Source organism: Rattus norvegicus, chromosome 5 (assembly GCF_036323735.1).
Source record: "Rattus norvegicus strain BN/NHsdMcwi chromosome 5, GRCr8, whole genome shotgun sequence".
In the NCBI taxonomy this organism is placed as follows: Eukaryota; Metazoa; Chordata; class Mammalia; order Rodentia; family Muridae; genus Rattus; species Rattus norvegicus.
This window is the reverse complement of record NC_086023.1, coordinates 36,583,199-36,594,849: the sequence shown is the minus strand read 5'-3', so window position 1 is coordinate 36,594,849 and position 11,651 is coordinate 36,583,199.

The window sequence follows — 11,651 nt, the reverse complement described above, 5'->3', positions numbered from 1 at the left end:
TAAAATATATATATTTTAAAGATGACACCAGGTTAGTCCACATGAGAAATTTAGTTTCTATTCTGTGCTTTTATCCACTCAGCTGAAAATCAGGTTATCTATCTGAAAGGAAGCAAACAACAAAGAAACAAACAAATAAACAAACCAAAACAAGAATAGCTCTCCCAGCCAGCCTACAGATTCCTGGTACACAGAGAACAACAAAACATGAGGTTCATCAGCATTATGAATAAAGCAATTCTTTCAAATATTCTAAGATGCTCATGTTAATAAGACAGTTTAATAGTATTTCTACAGAGCAATGTTTTATCACAAAAGCCTTGCACATGGTTCAACTCATATGTTATTGAAAATATAATATGTCTTTGGTGATAGAAGGAAGTAATGGATTTTTTCAGTCATCTTTGCTGCACAGAATATGGCCCCACTGAACAACTTGAGATAACAGCTTTTATTGTTTCTGATACTAGGAAAATTTTGTGCTTACCTGGCAAGTTCTGCTATATGAAGTGGTGGCTGAATTTGTCTCATCTGGGCACTCAACTGTGGTGATGAGACAAGGTGGCTCATTTAAATATATGGAAATTAATACAAGCTTCCAGCAAGTAACTCAGTAAGGATGGTCAACAAGAGACCTGTAGTGCACCCCAGAAGCTTCTCTGAGCATTTGGGCTTCTGACAGACTAGTGGGTAGAAAACTCCAAGTCTAGTCTCCTTAAGGCCTTCATGTAGAACTCATCTCTACCACATTCTTTTGGTGCCAGGAAGTCTCTAGATCATCTCAGATTTATAATAAGATGGACAATAAGAAAAGTTGGAGAGACAATTTGTGCTCTTGTAAAGTAAGCACAGCTATGTTCATTTAAGGAAGAGAAAGTTTATTAGAAGATATTTAGAGACAAGCTGCTGCTAATGTTCAATATGTTAAATAATACAAATACCACATTAAAATAAACCATTTGCTAATAAAACTAAACAGATTTCACAAAAAAATGTATCCAATTTATATCATCTACACAATGAGGAACTAGCTCTCTATCAAAGGTGTTAGTTTTAAATCAAAAATAAAATTATGGACTGGTGCATTTTGTCTGTATTAATTATGCATTTATTTGGTGTTTTTCTTGGTCCAAATTTACAACACACATTCAACTTATATAATCATGACTGTGTTTCATTTCAAGGGTGGCCTTCATCTACATATGTGAAATAGACTTCACAACCATGTTAAAGCAAAACATAGCACACATCTTTAAAACCATTTTATGTGTATACATGTACACATATGCATGTTTGTATGTATTTGAAGATGCCAAATTAACCTTGGGTGTCCTCCACAACTGCTTTCTAATTTATTCATTTATGCCAGGTCTCTTATATGTCAATTCAGAGTATGACAATTTGGCTAGCAAATCCTCTAGGATTTGCCCATATATGTTGGCTTGGGTGATTAGAAGTCTGAGCCTCATGCTTGCACAACAAGCACTCTGTCCAGAGAGCCATCTCCTTAGCACTGCCTAAGTTTGTGAACAAAGATAGCTCTTTATGAAACTGTGCAAAGAAGGAGGACTCATCCATTTCTAGTGTCATCTAGGATTCAGAAGTAAAGTATATGAGTTTGGCTCTCTTGAATTTAACTTGTAGAACTAAAAAAGCAATGATGAATGTGAAAAGAAAGGTAGTTCAGACTAAGTCTTGTATACACGAGTGAAAATCTATCATACAAGTTTCTGAGTAATTATAAGATCCTAATTAGCTATACTATTTGAGCTAATTTTAAGATCCTAATTAGCTATACTAATTATTAGCAAAAGATGTAATAAATAGATAGGTGGTAATTTTTTTTACTTAAAATATCTTATAAATACAAATTCATAAAAGTAACCTCAAATTAAAATGCTATACCATCCTAGGAAATATGAACAAATAGTTTCCCATTTGTTTTTTTCCAGAGACAATTTATTTTAAAGAAACAAATCTATTTCTGCAGATGTAAAAATCTTTGAGTCTACACATCTGTTTTTAATCTTAAAGTGTTTTTAAATGTATAGATAATTATAGGAATGAAAATAATACATTAATCAAAATATTCAGCCACCTGCACTGAGCGCTATGGAAGAAATTATTATTCAATCTGAGGGAAATTTTTTCATAAAAATGACAAATATACTATTTTATAAAAAAATAAAACTTATTCTTATGTAGTACTTTTATAGCTCACATGAGGATTTTAAATCTTGATAAAGATTCCAGCCAATGTGAAATGACATGACAATGGGGGAAATCAGACACTTAGCTGCAAGTCCAGGGAAATGTCAATTGCCAATTTCAACAAAATGTATCTATGTTTCATATGGGTGGGAAGGGAATAATATTAATTAATTTGTTTGTTAAGGCATTGCTCTTTTATTTACAGCTCTGTTCTCAGGCCTCACTATTAGAAATAACAAGAAAAATACGCAGCACTTCCATTAAAAGCAGTTTTCCAGACCGGATGCTTTTTCAAGTTTCATTTTACTGTAATAGATTTTCTCTTTCAGTGTAGGAGATGAGTCCAAGTTATTCTTTTGAGTTGTTACATGTGAATAACACATTTCTATTTATGTTACTAAGCTTTTCCATTTTCCAGTTTTCCAGGGATCAAGTTCCTGTGAACATGTGAGGCTGATTCACACGAAAGTAGGAACTGGATCACCTAGCTCATTTCTATTCCCATATCCTATGCAAAGGCCCCACGCCTCATCACCACTTCACTTCTTCACTTTTTTGATTTTTCTCTCAAGACAGATACAGTTGATCCTTTCTTTAGCAATACAGTTCTGTCTTTTTTATACCAAACTGTAATATTCCTATATATTTTAAATCGAAACATCGTACCCTGTATGTGGGAAAGAAATTCATTAGATTCACGAAGCTAAAGATATTGAGAAGGCTTACAAATCTTACAAAATGAATACGATTCTTGAAACTCACAAAACTATAAGGTTCTTAAGGCTTCTCTCCAAGGTTCTGAAGCAATAAACAATTACCAGGGAAAGGGAGAGCTTCTAGCTATACTGTAAAGATGTTACACATGGAGTTCCATGGAGGTAGCTTTTCTGAGTAGTTGAGTAATTGCCTAGGCTCTGACAAACTTTCTGGGAACAATACTGCTTTTGAGGTAGCTGCACTTCTCTAAGTGACACCAAATAAACATTCACCAATCTAGGTTTTGGTGTAACAGTTTGGTCAGCAGCCCATGTCCAATTTGGGGTAAACAGGTGTTAGTTTATACCTTCTTCTGAAAAGTCACACAACCTAGAATTTACTCAGGCACATCAATTTGTACAAATTATATCACATCTCAAGCAAATTAACTATCAATAGTTCATCATCAGATCTAATGTAAAACACTGTGACTTCCACTTTTTAGATACCAGATTTTCCATGAAAACTCACAAAGGATAAATCCACTAAGAGATATGGGCTTTTGGAGTTGTACTGTTCACATCTCATTTTTCTTCTAAAAGCAAATTCATTGAATGCCTATGCCTCGATTATTTTCTGTGAAAATTCTGAATATCTAGTCCCTACTGTTGCTGTGAAGGTTAAATGAGAACTCAGATTTTAGAACTGAGGCTATCCTACCACACCTAAATAGCAGCAACTAATTGTTTTTCATGAAAAAACAAAACCTACTATTATATATTCAATTTCATCTCCATTTACCTAATACATGTCTTCATTTTAAAGTAGTTCTAGTAAAATGGACATTGCCAACACGGTCTGTCTTATAATCACTTATTATTGTTAATCACTTGCTTGATTTCTGACTCCACCTTTAATGCTCATACTACTCCCTTATCACTAACCTAGAAGATAAAACAATAAAAATTTACTAGTTTATAATAGTAAATATCATGGCAGAAGATGCTTCTGATTCCTTGAAAACTGACATGTAAATGGTATTGCCTTCTAGGAATTCGTAAGGAGACTCATTTTCTGTTTTATTCATATTTTATAAGCTTCCTACATTCCTTGGCTCAAGGTTCCCTTCCATTACAAAAGCGAGCCTGTCTACTCAAGTCTTATGTACAATGATATATCTTTCAATTAAATATTAGGCTACTCTATTCAATAATTTTTAAAATGTGGACAGATAAACCAAGGCATTCTCTCTCTGTCTTGACTTCACTTTATAAACAACACTAAATTTTCCTTGATGTATAATACGGCATCTATAACATCTATGCATTTGAAAGTGGATGCGCTTGCTACTCAATATTAGTTTAATTTTATTCTTTCTCATCGTTCATGTTGTTTTAACACATTAATATATCTATGACTATTTAACTCAGAAGGATGAGCTCTTTGAAAATTAAATTGTACAATTATATTGCCAACTGAAATATATAGATTTCATAGCTTTCTTCTTTCTTTAATGTTTTTCCTTTTCTGTTTCAACTATTTAAATTGTATAAGCAATGGTGATAATGGTAGTTGGTAAATGATAAATACATAAAGCATAAGTCTCACTTTATTTGAAGGTTAATATTGCTCATTAACTTGACAGTTTCTAGAATCACCTAAAAGAGAAGCTTCTCAGTACACATATAATGAATGTTTGAGATGAAGCTTCTCAGGACACATATGATGAATGTTTGAGATGAAGTTACATCCAAGGAAGAAATTTGGGAATGTTGGGAGGTTTTATAGGTTATTTTGGGAATTCACATGGAGAGATTGACACTAATAATAGATAATACCATTCTGAAGACTTAGGTTCTATATTGAATATAAGAGAAAGGTAAACTGAGCACTGGTATTCACAGCTGAGTCTGCTTTTACTAAAATCACAACATGACTAAGGCTACCTAAGACTCCTGTTAGCATGGCTGTCATCTCAAACATGCCCTATCTTTACATAACTTTTTTCCTTTTGGACATGCTGTCACAACAACAGGACAAATCATTGATATAGTGTGTATGTTTAGAATTCTCCCTCCTTATTACATATATTCCTTAAGATTTAACACATTCAACTTTCAAATGCAGGTATTTGCCATTGATGGGTGTCGACATAAACCTCTGAGACTACAACATATACTGAAAAGACTTTCTCAATTGTATCATAAGAACTCTTGAGAAAGCAGTAAAGATGTGTTTTGTGGCTGAAAGCAGCTGATAAATACAGCAGGAAGTATGGTTGGGGGGCTATCCAAGAGCAAAATTTAGACTAACTTTTTTAATATTGTAACTGTTTCAGTGGCATCCTCAAATTGTCAATGAGAAAAAGTCATTTGTTATGAAAACTCAGTGTTTATATGGTAAAGAGTAACATTATTTGTTATTAACCAATATGTATAATTGAATATGTGCACTAAAGCAACAGACAACTCCTAAGAAGTCTTCTTCATTCTTTCCTAACTTCTTCATTCTTCTTCATTCTTTGCTAACTGGAAATAGATGTAATAGAAACATAAGAAGTAAATTAGTTCTTCCAAAAGTAAAGACCTTCTTGCCCTGGAAAACAAGCAAACAAGGAAGCAAATGAAGAAAAACAGAAAAGAACAGAATAGTATTTTGATGGGATTGTCCTCTGACCTTGACTTGAGTCCTATGACATATGTCTGCACTCAAATACACATAAATATGCACACAAAATAGTTTTTTTCAAAATATTCTTACTATAAGAAGAATGTACTTAAAAGTAAAGATACCAAAACATAACTAAAATAAGTATTTATAATTATAAACTAAGCTGTCCTTTTTATGCCTTTTACCTGTCTTTGTGCAAGATGGCAGTCATTGCTGATAAACAGAATTACCTCTAGCATTTTAAAAATATGTTTCTTTGTGTGTATTTATATGCATATTTCTGCAGATGTCAAGTATTTTGTAATATATTTACACAAACTTAGGCATTGAAATACAACCTCAAGATTCATCTTTGTATATGTTGCATTACAGCTAACCCACTTACCTCCTTTGAGATGTGGTCTTGTTGTTCTGAAGCTCACAAATTAGGCTGTCGTGGTTGGCCAATTAGCCCTAGGGAGCCTTTTGTTTTCATTCCCCCATAATTGGCGTTTTAAGTGTGCATCATGCATATCATTTTTAGATGGGTTTTGGAATCAAATGTCTAAAGCAAGCCATTTCTTTCTGAAATATCCCTCAATCCCAGGGCCAGCAGGCCTTGTAGTATATTTTATGATAGTTTCTTTCATATATTATCACAATGCTTTAATCCATACAACAATCCTATGAACTACAAGATTCAACTTATAAATGAAAAATTCATGATTCCTAGACAATCTATTTGGGTCATTTTATTGGAGTTAGTTATCAGAAAAATGTCAGCAACATTAAGGTTATTATGCATGTTTCTGTTTAAATTGAGAGATGGTATTTATACTGGAAAATTTCCCATAAATATGAAATAGTGAATATTCTATGTTTATAGCTGTCAAGAAAAATATTGGCATATTTACAGGACTCAGTCAAGTTGAAAGGCTAGTCTACTAACTTTTTACTTACTGACTTACTTATTTTAATTTATGTTAAGGCATAGGTAACTGTCATCTGGCTAGCCTGCCAGTAGAGAGAAGCTTTCTCATATGTTTCTGGAGTTACTAGGAAGCTTTCTAATGCCAAGTTGATTATATATTCTGTTATGTTTTGTGTCCGTGGAAACCAATTCAACTACTGAACAGTACCTTCTTTAGCTGTGTATAAGCTTTTATGATATTTGCCTTTATAAGCTGCTTCTGGGATGTACCCCAATATAAGAGAGATATCTGCATCTATTTAAAGAAAACTTCAGGGTTTTTTTTTTTCAGATTTTTCTTTGGGATTTTTTAAATTTACATTTTAAATGTTATCTCCTTTCTTGGTTTCTCCTCCAGAAACTCACTATCCCATCTCTCCTTTTACGAGGGTGCTCCCTCAGTCACCCACCCACTCCTTCCCACCTCCGCAGTCTGACATTCCCCTAAACTAGGGCATTAAGCCTTGACAGGACCAAGGGCCCTCCTCCCATTGTTGCCTGACAAGGCCATCCTCTGCTACATACACAGGGAGGTTATCCCTGTGTTCTCATACACAGGAATGGTCATTTCCCTGGGAAATCTGGGGGTCTGGGACGGGGAGTCTTGTTGGTGGATATTGTTGTTCTTCTTATGGGTTTGAAAACTCTTTGAGTAGTGGTCCAGTACAGTTTAAGTTCCCAAAGCCTCCCAGGGAACTGATATCCTACATGGCAGAAAGAGACATGTACATAGGTAACTGACATCCTGGTTGGCAAGTTAATATATGAATGTTAGACAAGACAAGTCCCATCCTGGTACAGAAGTTAAGACATGAATATTAAACAATCAAGTGCCCTGTCAGAGTTGAATGCCCCCAAAGAGTGGAATCAGGATAAATAAAAAATAAAGACATGTTCCTAAGGAAATCCCCCATCCCTAAATCCTGATTACTGGAATAACTTGGCACAGATGTTTATAAATCTGAGACTTAAACAGCCCTGTAGAACCTTCAATCAGGGTCATAGTTCAGCTCCCGAGCCTGAATCATGTCCCGAATTAATCAGTATTGGGTTGTGGCATTCAATAAACCATCCCTGTTTGACTGAGATCGACATCTGAGTGGTTTGTGATTCAATTTCCTGATTTCCTACACTTTATGCCTGGTTGACAGGAAGATTTGCAAACTGCAGCTAGTCATTAGTTTCTTAAAATTATTGGAAGGAACAAAAATTGGGGCTTGTTGAGATTTGTATTGACCTGTGACTATGAGGCTAGTTTACTAGTTAATTCTTAACCCCCACAGCAGCTCCCAATTGTACATAAGTCCAATTATAGGTGCTCTGACACCATTTTCCAGCTTTTGTGAGCACAAGACACAGAAGTGATGCAGTGACAGACATGCAAGCAAACATCCATTCACATATAGAAATAAAATGGAAAAATACTGTAGACTGAATGGTGTGTGAGCAAAAGAATTTTATTTCTCGTGTTTTGAGAGACCAAAACTCTGCTCAATCAGCCAATTAGTTCAGTATCTGGAGAGGTCGAATTCTAGTTTCTAAACAAAAGTATCCTTGAGAGGTCTTCATTACTGCTCTTCCTGATGATCTAATCGCCTGCTTCTTACTAATCTTTATGGGTTGGAAAGTAGATATTCCTCTCTTATACAATATATCCAAACCACAGTTCTCTCCAGAACACCCCACCTCCCCTCTATACCAGATCTATTCCCTGTACATTTCCCTTAAGAAAAGAGCACACCTTTTAGTGACAGCAACCAAACATGACAAAGCAAAATCAAATATGAAAGGAAAAAGCCCTAATATCAAGACTGGACAAGGCAACTCACCAGGAGAAAAAGAAAGTTCCAAGAACAAGTAAAAGAGACAGAGACATACCTGCTCCCACTTTTAGGATTCTCAGGGAAACATCAAGCTAACAGGAATCACCCCTATAGAGAGGACTTGGTATAAATCCATGATGCACATCCCATACTTGCTGATTCAGTCTCTGTGAATCCATATGGTCCCTGCTTAGTTGAATCAATAGGCTTTGATTTCCTGGTTACTTCCATCTCCTTTGTCTCTTACAATTATTCTTTCTCATCTTCTTCAAGATTCCCCAAGCTCAGAGGAGAAAGACTAGAATAAAGCTCCAACTTAGACTGACCATATTCTGTTTGGCTATAGATCTCTTCCTCCTTCCATCTGTATCTAGAGTAAACCTCTCTGACAATGACTGGACAAGGCCTCACTCTACAAGTATAAAAGAATATCCTTCAGAAGCATTTAAATCATTTATTTGCCAGTACTGTTTAGTTCTACCTTAGGTCTGTAGGCTATCTAGTCTTTGACTTCTGGCCATCCAGGCAGAATTGGAGATGGTCTCCTTCTACCTCCTTTTTCTATTGTGGGCCTCAAATTAATTCAGGCATAGGTTGATCACTTTTACAAGGGCTGTGCTACTATTGTACCAGCACATCTTGCGGGCAGGACAGACTATAAGTCAGAGGCTTTGTTGTTTGACTGATGTCCAGGTAGTATTTTGAAACTTCGATTTTTTAAGGAACATAAATATTCAGATCATACAATTCTCATTTCAATTTCATAAAAAATATGATTAATTCTGAAGAAAAATTAATTTTAGCTGTGAACTTGTTAAAGCAAATATATTATATGCTTCTAAATGATAGCTGTATTGTGAGCATAGGTTGGTTATGCCCATTAAAACAGGGATATTTATGAAACAAGAAAGGAATCACAAATTAGAAGCAGATACCAAGTCTATGAAAAAATGCAATGAAACAAACAAACTAACAAAAAAACTATTATAAACTTACCAATAAATCTTCTTTGGTTTGATTTTCCATGTTGTATACTTACTGAGAAAGAGATCTTATCTTCCAGGTCCATCAAGGAAACTGTTCTGCTTTGAGGCTTTACTTTGTAAGTATTGAACTTCCATGATCTTTGTGGGCTGGAGTATGCATCTAGGCTAGAGTCACATGCCAGTGGCCCTACTGGTTTGGGAAGGCCAGAGTGACCTCAGATTCATGATGACTATATCACTTGTGGCAACTTCAAGAAATGGAAATGCTCAATTTTAAAATCTAGGTGGAAGCAACTGTGGTCTGGGGCTCCTGCACTCTGAATTCTGGTTGGTATGATGCTATATGATCTTTGCCAAATTGTTTTATCTATGCCTTTCAGAGGGATATTCACCTCAGCTTGAGTCATAACAAGACTTCTTGTAATAGAATGATCATAAAACATAGCTGTGTTAGAATTAATGAACATAACTTAAAATTTGTCCAGGAACACCAACATGTTTCTAGCATTGGGTCCCCTTAATTACATTTAAACCTCTATCTATTAAGTCCTTTCAGTTTACAATGAGTGTACAGAGTCAGTAGCTCAAGTAATACATGAATTTTCTGTAGATTCTCCATTTTGGGGGGGGATTTGTTGAACCAATATGTGTTTAAATTGTTGATTCCTTCAATACAGCATAATCCTTTGAACATACCCAACGTTTTATGCTATAAGCATGATTGCCTATTGTTTCCATTATGGATAGAGTAAGAACTTTATGGAATTGAGTTCCTTTTTCTTGAAATATTTTGTCACTATGTACTTAATCAAAGTATAACTATACAGAGAGACATGAGGAAATAGAAATTTGATATTTGTTGCCTTAATCATTAAGACTTCCCATTAGCTGCTAGTTGGGAAAGTAAGTAATACTAAAGACCTAAGTGGTATAGAAGTTGATGGAACATACTCGGTCAGAGTTGCAGGGTTTACAAGAAGAATCAATAACATTTCAGGGCAGAAGATGTAGCATGTAATTATTAAAAAATAATCCGTGCTAATGTCACCTCAGCAATAGTGGGTCTCAACCTGTTCCCAGCCTTGTACATTTCCTGAGACTTAGCCAAGTGTTTCTCCTTGCCAATGTCTCTCCCATAAACAGCGGTTCTGTTTCTCCAGAACTCCAAAATGGCTCTCTCAGTCCCAGTGGCCAGCTGCTTCCAAACCACTCCCTTCCTGTTCCAAAGCCTGGACAAATTCGACCTAGCTAAATTCTTTCCATTATGCTCACCTGAGTCCTCACAAATATAAAAGAACAGTGTTAGTTAAGAATCAACAGCAAATGATGCTGGTTCAACTGGAGGTCAGCATACAGAAGAATGCAGATCGATCCATGCTTATCACCCTGTACAAAGCATAAGTTCAAGTGGATCAAGGACCTCCACATCAAACCAGATACACTCAAACTAATATAAGAAAAAGTGGGGAAGCATCTGGAACACATGGGCACTGGAGAAAATTTCCTGAACAAAACACCAATGTCTTATTTATGCTCTAAGATCAAGAATCGACAAATGGGATCTCATAAAATGGCAAAGCTTCTGTAAGGCAAAGGACACTGTTGTTAGGCAACCAACAGATTGGGAAAAGATCTTTACAAATCCTACAACTGATAGAGGGCTTATATCCAAAACATATAAAGAACTCAAGAAGTTAGATTGCAGGGAGACAAATAACCCTATTAAAAATGGGGTTCAGAACTAAACAAAGAATTTACAGCTGAGGAATGCCGAATGGCTGAGAAACACCTAAAGAAATGTTCAACATCTTTAGTCATAAGGGAAATGCAAATCAAAACAACCCTGAGATTTCACCTCACACCAGTGAGAATGGCTGAGATCAAAAACTCAGGTGACAGCAGATGCTGGCGAGGATGCGGAGAAAGAGGAACACTCCTCCATTGTTGGTGGGATTGCAGACTGGTACAACCATTCTGGAAATCAGTCTGGAGGTTCCTCAGAAAATTGGACATTGAACTGCCTGAGGATCCAGCTATACCTCTCTTGGGCATATACCCACAAGATGCCCCAACATATAACAAAGACATGTGCTCCACTATGTTCATAGCAACCTTATTTATAATAGCCAGAAGCTGGAAAGAACCTAGATGTCATTCAACAGAGGAATGGATACAGAAAATGTGGAATATTACTCAGCTATCCAAAACAATGACTTTATGAAATTCATAGGCAAATGGTTGGAACTGGAAAATATCATCCTAAGTAAGGTAACCCAATCACAAAAAAAAAACAAAACACACATGGTATGCACTCAT